Raw genomic sequence first — 14,735 nt, 5'->3', positions numbered from 1 at the left:
TGTAAACACTTCAAAAACCAATAAAAAAAAAAAAAACCTCCCTCTTTACCATTCAAAATAGGCAGTCAGATGACATTTCCTCTTTATTCTTCTAAAATATTTAAGTCTTAGCACTAAAATTTCTACAAAAATATGACTATTTCTTACTTTCTCTAATTCTAAGACAGAAAAAAGGTTGTTATTTTCTTGTGGTTGTCTTAACCTTTTTTTCTTTGTTTAATGTACCCCCCCTGTGGTTATCTGGATCCAACCTCAAGTATTCCTAATTCTATGTCCAATACTGTACCTGGAGTATACTGGAAGCTTGGTATTAGAAATCACTCTGTGGGTAACAAAGTGGTTCAGTGAATAAAGAGTCAGGTCTGGAGATGGGAGGTCCTGGGTTCAAATGGGAATTCAAATACTTTCTAGCTGTGTGACCTTGGGCAAGTCACTTGAACCCAACTGCCTAGCCCTTACCTCTCTTTCTGCCTTGGAACCAATACTTAGCATCAATTCTAAGACAGAAGGTATGGGTTATAAAAAATCAATCTAGTATTTGAATGGGTCATGTTAGGCAATGGGAATGTGAATCTAATGAATGAAACAATCCCTTTTTTCAAGGAATTTACATTGTGAAGGGGAAGAGACTTCCAACAGTGCCTCTGACACAGTGGCTACACGACTATGGCAAAGTCAATGAAGCACTCAGTAACTTTCTAAGATGATGTCAAGCTGGAACTGGGTTCAAAGGGCAGGCAGGATTCTGAAAGGGCATGAGGTGTATATAGCACCAACGCTGGACTCAGGAAGACCCAAGTTCCAAGGTGGCCTCAGATCCTGGCTGGCTGACTCTGGGCAAGTCACTGAACCCTGTTTGCCTCAGTTTCCTCATCTGTAAAAAGAAGGAAATGGTCAACCACTCCATCATATTTCCCAAGAAAATCCCAAATGGGGCCGTGAAAACTGAAACAAGTGAACGAAGGACTCTGAAAAGGAGCATAGAACAGGGAGAACTTTCCAGGTGGGGGAAGCCAAGCTACAGTATGGAGTGGGAATGCTCCAAAGTCTGTTTGGGATGGGGACGAGAAAGAAAAGAAGTTTGGTGACTTGTAGAAGTAATGCAACAAGAATTATCTTTAGAGCAGGGGAGCCTAGGTTTGAGTTCCAGCTCCACCAGTAGTTGGTTGTATGATGTTGGCCAAGGCAAAAGGCTTCAAAAAATCCAGGAGAAAAAGTATGAACTTTACCCCATCCCAGAAAACCACTAGTGCTTTTTGATCAGGGCTGTCCCTGGATGAGGACGGTATCAGGCTTAGCCTGAGACAAGGCGGTACGCTGTCATGGGCTTATTTGGGGGCAGGAAGCTCTCAAAGACCCCAGGACGGCTGGAGACTGCATATAGTTATGAGTTTTGTCTATGGGATAATAACGATGCTTTATGACACTTGAGATAACTTACTAATTTACTAACACGGACTACTTGGCAACTAGTCCTGTTTGCAGCGAAATCATGAGGAATGCAATGGATTGGACCTGGTTTGTATTGAATAAGCTGGCTCTCTCTGCACTGTAGGTAATCCATTTGTTATGCAGCATCCATAAATAATGACTAAAGTGCTAACAAAGGAACGGGTTTTGTAAGACACACTGAATCAGAGAACTGCCAAGGAGTGGCACTCCTGTACTTGTCTGTTTTAATCAGGCACTCTGGCTTTATCTTTTACATCTTATTCTCAGCCAGCCTGGACACAGTTGAGCAAACAAAGGCAGAGAGAGGGCAGTGAGAGGAGCCTGACTGTGAGGGCATCTTCTCTTACCTGACTCTAGCAAGTGGCAAAGTTTGGATGGTGCTCCTATAAGCCTCAGGACTACCTGCCTGTCCATAAAATGAATAAAAAGCCATAAAAGTCATAGTTGCAGTCTTAACAAAGATAGGGAAAGGAGGGCATCCATATTAACTTGACTCACATTTATCCTCTCTTTTCTTTCTTCTATAATTCTTATCAATTCAGCTCACATTTCCTTAACCTAATTTGGGTACTTCCCTTTTAGGAGAGAAAAACAAATTGCACACTTAAAAAAGCAAATTCACTCATTCATGATGCTGAGGGTTCTTTTTCTGTTCAGTAGTTTTATCTATACATTGCACAAAAGCCCAGAGAGTGTCTTTATAAAACTGAAGATGATCCATGGTCAGGAAGAATAGCTAGTGCTCACATGATGGATTGGAGATACAAATTTTTTGATAGGCTAGAATGATGGTCAACTCTAATATGATGAAATTGGATAGGGATAAATGTAAAGTTCTCTGCTTGGGCTGAAAAAAAATTTCCTACCAAGTACAGGATGGGGGAGAGGTGGTGAACAGTTCATGAAAAAAAAAAAGAGATAAGAAAACTATAAAACATAATGAGTCAATAGTGTCAAAAAGCGAGGGCAGCTGGGTAGCTCAGGGGTTTGAGAGCCAGGTCTAGAGACAGGGGTTCAAATCTGACCTCAGACACTTCCCAGCTGTGTGACCCTGGGCAAGTCACTTAACCCCCATTGCCTAGCCCTTACTGCTCTTCTGCCTTAGAACAAATACACAGTATTGATTCTAAGATGGAAGGTAAGGGTTAAAAAAAGTCCCAAGTTCAAATCCTGCTGCTGACATTTTCCTCATTTGTAAAATGGGACTAATAACAGCACCCACCTTTCAGGGTGGTTGGGAAGATCATATTAGATAATATATTTTACTTTATTTTTTTTAAATGTTGAAAAGTTGGAGTATTTCTCAAGAGGGCAAACAAGATGGTGAGAAAACTGGAGATTAAACAGATAAAACAAGCTGAGAAACCTGAGGATGTTCAGTCTGAAAAGATATATGAGGGAAATGGTTACAGTCTTTAAGGGAAAAAAGCATCAGGAGCTTATTATTAAATATTCATAAAATGAATTAATTGCTTTACAACTATTTACCTTTAAGTAAATGCATTTCAAAGCATAAAATGTCATAACTTTCTTTTCATTCCGTTTGTCTCCACTGGGTTTCTCTGGCCACACAATACCACTTACTTTTTGTATTCTATTGCAGGTTCTATATTATTTTGCTTTATATTATTTCATGAAATTCATTCCATTTTTCTTTATATTCCTCATACATGTCAATCTTAAGCATTACAATATTCCACTACAATAATGTACCAAAATTTATTCAACCATTTGCCTACTGCTGTACATTTAAGTAGTGCTCCAAGTTTTCTGCAATTATAAATTATACTGCTATAGAAATCTTTGAATACAGGCACTGGGGATTAAAAACAAAAACAGCCCCTGCCTTCAGGGGACTTACCTTCCTGGACACAGTGTGTTCTATGTGTCACAGACTAATTTTCTTGAGTGAGACAACTACTTCTCTCCAAAGGGCTACCACCAAAACAAATGAACTCTGATTTTTCTATATCCTCAGGACACTGCATCTCTCTCAGTTCTGTACTCAGACGGATGAAAGTGTAAAAATGGAGATATGAACCCCAGACTTCAATTCCCAGAAGCCCTTGGCAGTTCCCAGAAGTCCCTAAAATCTCACCCAAGTCCTCACCTGGGCTGAGAATACAATTTGTATTTAAACTGACTCTCAGCCTACTTCAGGTCTCTCTGCTTCTGCTTCTAAGTACATGCGTCTCTCAAGATGTAGTAAGTGAAACTGAATAGGCTATTCAGCCCTCCTAGACACGTGCTTTTCTTATTTTGTATTTTCTTTATTTCTTAATTCTAATAACCTTTAATAAACCTCATAAAATATAATACTTTTAGTAGAGAAAACGAATTTAATTTTAACAAAAGAGAATGTCACTTTCCTTGTTTTAGTTTCAAAATTATGAATTTTCAGGCGACTCTGTGGATGGCTGATGAGAAGCAAATCTTAACTAGGATAAGGCAGTGGTTTAAAGGCTTAACACCGGGTATGTTTTGTGAGCTTGGATTTAACTTCCTTTTCTCAATGTTTATCAATAAAATAAAGGTATGGAAGTGTGAGGTTAAGCTAGTCAATCACTAAAACTCCTTCCAGTTCTAACATGATACTACTCTAGAACAGGATAAAGAAGGAAGAGGTTAAAAGGAACATCAGTAAATTGTTGAGTTTTCAACTTGGATCTGCCATTTATTGGTTTGTGACTTTTGGCAAGTCACAAAACTCCTTAGGGTATCAGTTACCTCAAGTGCCTTAAAAAAAAAAAAAAACCAGCATTTTTATATAGTACCTACCATATTGGAGGCATTATGCTAAGAGCTTTATAAATATTACAATGTTTGATCCTTACAACAAACCTGGGAAGGAGGTACCATTATTGTCCACATTTTACAGGTGAAGAAACTGAGTCTCAGAGAGATTAAATGACTTAAACAGGATTACACAGCTAGTATCTAAAATTAGATTTGAACTCAGGTCTTCCTGACCCCAGGCTCAGCACTCTAACCATCTTACTGCCTCTAAAAAGAGATGATAATAGCTTGCCCACTCCGTCATGGGATTGTTGTGAGGATTAAGTGAGATAAAGAAATATAAAAGCACTTGAGGAAAGTGAAAAAATATTACACTGATGATTATTAAATCACTTAACATCATTAAAGTTGCAACAAGCAGTATTAGATTCCAAAGTAGCTTCGAGGCAGTCTGGAGAAGAAATGGCTGAGGTTGATAAAAAGCACTAATAAATTAAACTTGGATACAAAAAGCTCGTATCCTTCAACCTTTCAAATAAGAAAGAGGGAAATGATGCCTCTAAGAAGCTGGAAGTGTAGATCGCATTCTAATACTCTCCTGGTCATGCTATAGGATTGGAAGTCATCCCAGTCAAAGGAAAAACTGAAGCTGATGATCAAAGTGCAGTGGAGAGATACAGGCCAGAATACATCCTCAAGAAGTGGAGCTGGAAGAGAAGCAATGTAAAGGATGCTAGCAGAGAAAGTATGGCAGGAAAAGAAGATGAGCGAATCCTTTGAAGGGCAATTCACAGAAAGATCGTGTCCTCCACTGGTATCCACACAATATCGAGGGAATTTGAGGAAGGTCCTCAGGATATTGGGTGGCCATCCTGTGAAGGATATTAAGAGAGAAAACGGACAAGAATCACAAGATGGGCAGACGTAGTGAAGATACAATCTGCCTCACTGGAAGGGGAATACTTACTTTAATGATCTAAAAATATCCTATTCTAAATAACCCAAATTGCATGACAGAGGAAGTGGTCATCTGCCATAGAGGTCAACTGGTTAGGATGCGGTGCTAACTGGTCAAGGTTAAAGATTCAAGTCCTAGGTGAGTAGTCAGTGACCACCTAATTAATCTCTGCTCCCTCTTTCAGAAAGCCAGCTGATGAATGAGCAAATTCCTGGGAGAAAGACCTGGTTTGGGGGTAATCTGGAAATTAACAATGACAAAGGAAATTAAAGTCTTGCCCAGATTTTTGTCCTGTCTGTTTGCTCTTTCCTCCCATTGATGGGAGATGGTTGTTGACCCCAGATGCTTTGGGAGACAATTGGGATGTCACACAGGCTACTCTAACACAACTGTGAGGATTGCACTTTAAATCAAGAGTTCTCAAATCTTTTTTTGCTTGTGGAGCAGTTTTTTTTTTTGCTGTGAAGAATTGTAGTACACTGAACTTTTAAGCTGACAACCCTATGGGAGTCAAGAGACTATGCACATGCAATTTTTGATAAGAGCAGCTGTTTTTGTTGAATTCTTTGTGAATTCAAGGTCTGACTTATTTGGGAGGCAGTGCAAAGGCACAATAAACAAGTTGTATTTGTTTTGCAAATTTTAAATACTCATACAAAGTATGTTGGGTAATTTTATATTAAACAAAATTATTTCTATTTTATCAGCAATGACATCACAACTCAAAACCCTTTGAGAACTACTGTCTTAAGTGATGAAACACCTAGTATTGCATATGTAGTAACCCTGTTCTCCTGTATTTCCTTTCCCTCTCATTTCTGGCCCTTTCCTACCTGTTCCTACCTAACTTTCCTTACCTCAAATAAACTGTAGTCTCCCTGAGGGTAAGGACTTTCTGCTCCTACTTTTTGTATCTCCATACCTCTAAGCAATGCTATCACAATTACTGTGGAATGATGATAAGCTGTATAATCTCCTCCCTACCTAAAAAATTTAAATTAAAAACAAAAAAACAAAAAAGAACATTCAGTTTAGGAGGTACAGAATGCTTTTTTTTTTAATACTTACTACATGTTCAGCATAATAGGAATGCACAAGAATAGACATTACTTCCTATTATCCCCAATGTTCTAGGGAGAGGAAACCTGAAAAGCTAGTCATATCAAGTAGTATATGTGCTGAGTGTGCAGTACAAACTGTAGGTGCTGTGGGAATTCAAGTAAGGGAGAGTCAGAGGAGGTTAGTTTCATGGAAGAGGTGGCACTTTAATTGTACAATCCAGTAGCCATTTTTTTCCCCAAACAAGGGAGTTGAAAAATAATTGCCAGCCCAAGTGGTAAAGAGGTGAGGGATGTTTCTTTAGCGAGAAACAATCAAAGAATTAAAGGTCTAAAGCTAGCAGGGACCTCAGACACCATTTAGCCCCAAACCCTCATTTTAGAGATGAGAAAACTGAGGCCCAGAGAAGTAGCTTACCCAAGTTTCAGAGAGGTAGGTGGTTGGTTGTTCCATATCAAAGAGAACCAAAATGACATCATGGCGATGTCTTCTGACTTGTATAAATTGGATTTAAGTGAAGCAGAATTGTATAGTCATTAGCCTCTCTCTTGAGTTTTGAAAGTCCAGTGGCAAGGCAAAAGTCAAGATGACTGGAGATGGCTCAAGATGAAGTGAATGACCTTGGCTTCTTTGATGTCCAACCAAGTGCTAAGCATCAGGGTGAGGGACTAGCAAATATAGGCCTTTGGAAACAACCCACTGGAAGGCAGAGACCACTAGTCTAGCCCCATGGGTTCATTTGCAGATCTAAACATATAATAGTCCATCTCCCATCTCCATGTCTTCCTACTGACTGTCCTTCAAACTGGGAAAGCATTCCCTCATGACCATCTCTACCTCTTGATAGTCCTAACTTTAATAAGTTCAAGCACTCATTCCTCCATAAGCTTTTCTTTTCTTTTTTTAAAATTTTATTTAATTAGATGATTTAGAATAATTTTCCATGGTTACAAGACTCATGTTCCTTCCCTCCCCTCCCCTAATCCCCCCCATCTGTTTCTGATGCGCAATTCCACTGGGTTTAACATGTGCCATTGATCAAGACCCATTTCCTTATTATTAATATTTGTACTACGGTAGTCTATTAGAGTCCATTTTCCCAGTCATAGCCCCACCACCCCATGTGATCAAGCAGTTGTTTTTCTTCTGTGTTTCTGCTCCCACAGTTCTATCTCTGAATGTATAGTTCTGTATCACTGCATTGCTGCTAATAGAGAAGTCCATTACATTTAATTGTACCACAGTGTATCTGTCTCTGTGTATAATGTTCTGGTTCTGCTCCTTTCGCTCTGCATCACTTCCTGGAGGTTGTTCAAGTTCATATGGAATTCCTCCAGTTTATTATTCCTTTGAGCCTCCATGGGCTTTTCTTGATCCCCTTCCAATGGCTAGTACTTTTCTCTCACATTTAATTTAGATTCATTTTGTATTCATTCTGTACATATTTATGATATATACACACCTGGTCTTCCTCATTAGAATATGAGCTTCTTGAAGGCAGGAACCATTTTACTTTTGTACTTTTTTTTTACTTTTTGTCTTTGTATTTATTCCCTGGCTTTTACTATTTATTATTTATTATTATTTATTTTAAATAATATATTAACATTAATATATAATATATAATTACATAAAATATAATATAAAATATATTATATATAATATATATAATAAATAATTATTTATTATTATTATTTATTCCCTGTACACATCCTGGCTTATAGTAGAGACTTAAAAATGCTTGCTAGCTAGGTTGATTGACCCCTAGGTTGAGCATTTTCTTTCTCCCAGAATTCCATGTTAGTGAAAAGAGAAGTGGTATAGATTTATTCCTGGAGGAGAGATACCAATCATTTTTGCTTCTAAATGTTTATAAATCATGGAATTTTTGAGCTGAGACCTTGAAGATCACTTAGCTCAACCTCCACTTCATTCATTTTACAGAGGAAGCAGAGGAGGCCCACAGCGGCTCGACTACTCGCCCAAGGTTATGCTGTTAGTAAGTGGTAGAACCAGGCTGCCAAGGACATCTTCCTTTGATTCTGCAAAGAACAAACATTCTTTGTGGTTTGTCTGATTACAGCATGAACTGTTCCAGATAAGTGAGCTTTCAGAGTAAAGGGGTACGGTGGTTGTGCTTTAATGTATCACATACTTTCCTCCCTTCTTAAATGGAGGATGCAGAATATAATTTAATTTTTCTTCAGGATCAGTATCATCCATATGACCCCCCCACTGAGTGGATTATGCCATCACACCATGATCCCTTCAGAGCCTAGGGAGGTGCAGTATTTACTGTCTGTCCCTTTAATTCTGCTATCTGCTTTTTATAGTTTTCTTGTCTTCTCCCACACTGTCATCTGCCTTTCCTTGCTGCAGTCATTTTAGATGCTTCTAACAAGTCCCTGCATGGTGTTATAGGGAAAAGAATGATGTAATTAAAATATAGAGGGTATGGATACAAATTCTAACTCAGATACTTTATATTATTGTGAACTCATAAGTGAATAAGTGAACTCAGGTTAAATCACTTCTGTTCTCTGGGATACAGTTTTGTGTAAAATTTAAGGAGAACTTCAATGATGTCTAGGGTCCCTTCTAGCTCTAAATCTTTGATGCTATGATATTAATTTGCTGACTTTAATAAGATATAACCTAGAGAAACCAGATAATGAGAATGATTGCGACTGTCTATGTAAAGTAAGAGTAATTGGGCTGAGTGAAGTATCCTGGGTTAAAATAAATAAGTTTTAGTGCACAAACTTTGTAATTACTTAGTATAGCTATTTCAGTTGCTAAGATTAATTCAGAGCTCTGTTCACAGAAGGGATGGGTAAGGATACCAAAAATTTGGACATTGGGAAAGTGGAGCACCATTGTATTATTAATATCATTTTAAAACTTATTTTTGAAAACTTTTTAAAGGCTCTTTACATTTATTAACTCATAACATCCTTAATCTTTTTTCAATGACCAAAAATCTGTTTCACATTCCTACCTCCCCATCTCCTTGGAAAAAATAAAGAAAAAGAAAACCTTTGTAACAAATAATCGAGCAAAACAAATTTCCAAAATGGCCATCTCCAAAAAAATGTAGGTTTCATATGGCACCCTGAATCCATTACCTCTTTTTAAGAAGTGGGGTAGTATGCTTCATCATGGGTCCTCAAGAATCATGATTGCTGGGGGAAGCTGGGTGGTTCCGTGGATTGAGAGCCAGGCCTAGAGATGGGAGGTCCTGGGTTCAAATATGGCCTCAGACACTTCCCAGCTGTGTGACCCTGGGCAAGTCACTTAACCCCCACTGACTAGCCCTTACCACTCTTCTGCCTTGGAGCCAATACATAGTATTGATTCCAAGATGGAAGGTAAGGGTTAAAAAAAAATCATGATTGCTCATTAAATTGATAGGAAATCTTAAGTATTTCAAAGTTTTCTGTTTTTCAAATGTTATCATCATGTAAATTGTTCTATATCTGGTAACTTTTGTAGACTGTCTCACTGCCTTGGTGTTAACTGACTAAGCTTTTTGTTGAGCTAGTCTTCAGAGTAAACCTTAGAAAGGATGGACAGAAACATGTTGGGAGCTTTTCACATATACCTCTAAATAATTCAGTACTGTAGGCAATTACTTCTGAGTGAGAAATGGATTGGGCTGCGCACATTCTTTTATAAGATAGATGTTTTGAACTCAGACATGCATTTTCCCCTAGAAATCCTAGCTCACAATTAGAACACATAATGCAGTCCAACTTCAATGATGAGAGAACTAGCCTGGATTCTGAGTCCTGAAAGCCAGGCACCCGGTGAAACAGAAAGCGAAAGGAAAGTTTTCTTTTCAGGGCTAGCCTGGGTAGAATTTCAAAATAGGTGTAGTTTGTTTTGGGCACCCTCTCAATTTGTGTGTGTTTATGTGTGCTCTTTCCTACTTCCTGGTGCTTGGTTCATCTAGTTCCTGCTGTGCCTCATACTATCTTATCTCTCATGACACAGCATTTTCAAAATAGGTAGAGCTGGGGAGAGACCTCAGAGGTCCTCTGGCTCCCCACTCCTCTCTCATTTTACTGCCAAAGAAACTAGGGCTCAGAGAGATTTGCCTCTGGCCACGTAGGTAGTAAGCATCAAAGATGGGAAATTCTAAGCAATCTATAAAAAATACTGTCCTTTCACTCCAAAAAAGATTGGAAATCAACATATGTAAAACAGGCATCCAGCAAATCTTTCCTAAATGTCACAGAGTTCTATTTCTGTTCATTTTGCTATGAAGTGGAGGACCAAAGAGAAGGGACTTCACATGTGTTTATCAAGAGAGTTATCTCTAGACCTTTATAAAATGGAAACGTAAGGGGACCTAGGAAGGCGGTACTATTACATAAGGATAAGGGTTTGGGGTTTTTTGGGAGGCGGAGAAGAGGGATTGGTTTGGTTTCCTTCCCTCCCCACCTTTTTTTTCCATAGCACATACGCTGAAGTCATGTTTCTATGATTCCAATAGCCAGAGGCTTGATCTAGGTAACAGCATGGTACCATAGGAAAACATGGGGCTGGTGCCACAGTCCCATGGGGCGGGGGGGGGGGGGAGGGGTATTAATTATCCTGGAACGCTGACTTGAATTCTGGAACTTTGGTAACAAATGAGGCATGAAGCGTTTTGTTCAAAGTGCGCTGTCCAAAATATCAGTCATGGCAACATCTCATTCTGTTTGGCGAAGCACTCCGGAAGGTTTTTCCTGAAGCCTCAGCTGAGCTCTGACAACCAAGCTGCAGGTTTGCCAAATGTGAGCGTGGGGTTGTTCGCCTCCACATACTGACAATTTAGGAGCAAATGGTGGCTGCTGGATGAGGGCGAGGGGGTGGCGAGAAAGGAACAGCCACTGGTGTAATGGATCTGGGCTATTTCAGGAGACAGTGTTCTGCCTTCCCTGAAGGGTTTGGTGGTTGTTTTGTTCTGTTTTTTTGGGTGATGGTAGTGGTCCTAGTGGAAGAGGGAGCAATGTCCCTTCCATGCTTCCTGGCCTGGCTAATTTTTTTCCTTTCCAAAATATACCATCCTTCAAGTTGTAACCAAGTTGTAAGTCCTTATGAAGCCTTCAATGGTCACCCCAGTCTACAAAGAGAATTCGGGGTTTTTTTCATAGCTGGTAGCATTCACTGGGCACTGAAGGACTGCTTTGTGCCATCTCTAGTATCTTGACTTGCATTATTGCTGAACCCTTATATTATTACTTAGATTTTCATTTGCATTACTTTTCTCTCATCAAGTAGATTTTTAAGTTCCTGGAGGGCTGAAGGAAAGGCTTTTCCAGTACTGTCTGCATTGCAGAGCATATAAATAAATATTCACTGAACACATGTATTTCTGCCTTTCACAGATTAAGAGCATGTTGAGAAAACAAATGCCTCGAGTTGGCTGTAATCAATAGGTGTGCCTGCCAGTATGGAGGTAGGGGGAATGGCTCAGATGAAGTCTCGAGGTCCCTTCTACTTAAAGGGAGTGTTCTTTCCCCTTCTGTAATGTTCTACCCACATCAACTGGAAGTTCTTTTCTAATGGCAAGAGCAATGAGTAGAAAGTCAAGAGAACTGGACTCTTGTTCTGGCCCTACTTAGGCAAGTAACTGAGAATCAGCTTTCCTTTTCTGTCGTTAGGATATTACTATTTGTGATTGTGCTAAGGAACAACAACAAAATATTTTGAAAGGTTTAAGATTTCAGATCAATTAAATGACCAACAATAATTTCAGGAGACCCATGATGAGACGTGGTACCCCATCTTGTAAAAGAGAGGTGATGATGGGCTGGGGATACTGTATGAGATCTATATTTTTTGGAGATAGTCAATATGGAAATTTGTCTTATTTGATTATTTGTAACAAGAGTTTTTCCCCACAATGGAATGGAGATGTAGGGGGATAAAATATCATTTTATTTTTTAAAATTATTTTAAAAATAATGCTCGTAGATATTTGAGCAAAACTGCTCAAATAAATCTACCTAGCTAAATTTTTTCTGGGAGAAAAGTTATGAGAACATTTAAAAGACAATTATTTAGGAATTAGAAATTACATTAAACTGGCAGTCAGGAGTTCCAGTCTTGGCTCTGTTAGTAACAAAAATATTTATGGAATGAATTAGTAGAATGTAACTGGACAAATTACTTTACTTGGCTGGTGGTTCAGTTTCCTTATCTGTAAAATGATGGAAGTGGGGGGAGGGAATCCAGAGAAAGATGACCAGGATAGTATAGCAAATTGAGGCCATGCCCTATAAACATCAATTGAAAGTAGCATTATTTAGCTTAGAGAATTAATTTAGACCTTCAAATGAGGATGAAGAGAGAAGGATGCACACAGGGATAGCTATCTTCTAGTCTCTGAGGGGCTCTTATAATAAATAAAGATTAAAGTTATACTGGATGGCCTTAGAAAGATAAAAATTAGAAGTAATGAATGGAAACTGAAATGAATGGAAATGGAAACATTTCATATGAAATGATTTTTAATTAGAAGGGGAAACCTCCTAAAAATAGAAAATATCCAAAAACTGAGTAAGTTGTTTTGGTAAGCAGAGACTGGATAAATTAGATCTTTTGCTTTTGCTTTGTCTAATCTCATGATTGCTACCTGCCTTTTTTACTACAGCTGAAGCATAATAGATCCCACTCTTTCTTTTTATTTTAATTCTTTATAGGTGTGTCTTTCTGTTTCAAGTATGTCTTCTTGTAAACAACATATTGTTTACATATTGTTGAATTCTGGTTTATAATCCATTCTAACTGTTCGGTTTTATAGGTAAGCTCAAACCATTCAGAGTCACAGTTATGATTACTGTGTATTTCTCTCCATCCAATTTTCTGTTTATTCTTCTCACTTTGTTTTCATCTAGTTCTTCCTTAATATTCTGTTTTACTTCTGACCTCCCTTAATTTGCCCTCCTATTTATTATCTACCTCCTTTCTTTTATCCTCTTTTTCTCTAATTAACCTCTTAGGTAAGGCAGATTTTTATAGCCAACTGAATATGTGTATGTTTATTCTTCCCTGTTTGAACTAATTCTGATAAGGCTGAGATTCAAGCATTGCCACTCCATCCATTTCCTTCTACAGTGTAAAAGCTATTTCTTGCATGCCTCTTTTATATGAGATAATTTCCCTCCCCTTCTCCACCTCCCCTACTCTCTTAGTGTATCCCTCTTCCATACCCCCATTCATTTGTTTTCTGAGATCATCCCACATAATCAACTCACCCCATGCCCTCTGTCTAGGTTGCTGGCTTCTAATTGCTTAAATGATAAATGTCTCAAGAATTATATGTATTATCTTCCCATATAGGCATGCAAAAAGTTTAACTTTGTGTTTCTTATGACTTCTCTTTAATATTTACCTTTTTATGCTTTTCTTGAGTCTTGTGTTTTTCAAATTTTCTATCTAGTTCATGTCTTTTCAATAGGAGTGCTTTAAAGTCCTTTATTTCATTAAATATCTATTTTTCCTTCAAAGGACTATACTCAGTTTTGCTAGCCAGATGATTCTTGGCTGTAATCCTTGTTGCCTCACCTTCTGGAAAATCACATTCCAAACCCACAATTCCTTTAACATGGAAGATGCTAAATCTTATGTGATCTTGGCTGTGGTTCCATGATATATGAGTTGTTTTTTTCTGGATGCTTGAAGTATTTTGTCCTTGACCTGGGAACTCTGGAATTTGGCTACAATATTCCTGGGAGTTTTCATTTCCAGATCTCTTTCAGGAGGTGATTGGTGCATTCTTTCAATTTCTATTTCAACATCTGGATTAAAGACATTGGGGAAGTTTTCCTTTATAATTTCTTGAAATGTGACATCTAAGCTCTTTCTTTGATCATGGCTTTCAGGTAGTCCATCAGTTTTTAAATTATCTATCCTTGATCTATTTTCCAAGTCAGTTGTTTTTGCAATGAGATATTTTACATGTTCTCCCATTTTTTTCATTCTTTTGACTTTGCTCTAATTGCTTTTTGATGTCTCACAGAGTCATTAGCTTCCACTTGTCCTGTTCTAATTTTTAATGAATTATTTTCTTCAGTGAATTTTTGCATTTCTTTACCATTAGGCCATTTCTGGGTTACTAAAGTGTTTTCCTGTGCCTCTTTTACCAAGCTGTTAATTCTCTTTTCATAATTTTCTTGCAACATTCTCATTTCCCCAACTTGTCATCTACCACTCATATCTTAAATATTCCAGAAATTCTTCTTGGATTTGTATCCAATTACCATTTTCCTTTTAATCTGTTTTCACATGGTTGCCTTCTGATTTTGTGTCTTTGTCTTCCCTGCTACTGTTGTATCTGCCTCTGGTGCTGCCACTGTGTGTGCTTGGGGCTAGCTCCCACCAGACCTCTCTTAAAGACCTCCTAAGTTTTTTTTTTTTAAGTCCAGAAAAAGGTATCATCCTGACATGTTTTTGGCTCTGCACTCCAAAAATTCAATTTGAGGCATTATTTTTAAAGTTGTTTAAAGAGGAATGATGGGAGAGTTTAACTGCATTGCTGACT

The 14,735-nt window shown here is 38.2% G+C and overlaps 1 protein-coding gene across 1 annotated transcript in view; it reads right to left on the bottom strand.

Moving 5' to 3' along the window:
- The window catches only part of HS6ST1 (heparan sulfate 6-O-sulfotransferase 1), a 309,476-nt gene that overhangs the window by 262,409 nt on the left and 32,332 nt on the right, over nucleotides 1-14,735 (bottom strand). The gene's annotated exons all lie outside the window — the stretch shown is intronic.

The sequence above is a fragment of the Monodelphis domestica genome, chromosome 4, assembly GCF_027887165.1.
Source record: "Monodelphis domestica isolate mMonDom1 chromosome 4, mMonDom1.pri, whole genome shotgun sequence".
NCBI lineage: Eukaryota > Metazoa > Chordata > Mammalia > Didelphimorphia > Didelphidae > Monodelphis > Monodelphis domestica.
This window is presented reverse-complemented; position numbering and strand designations above follow the sequence as displayed.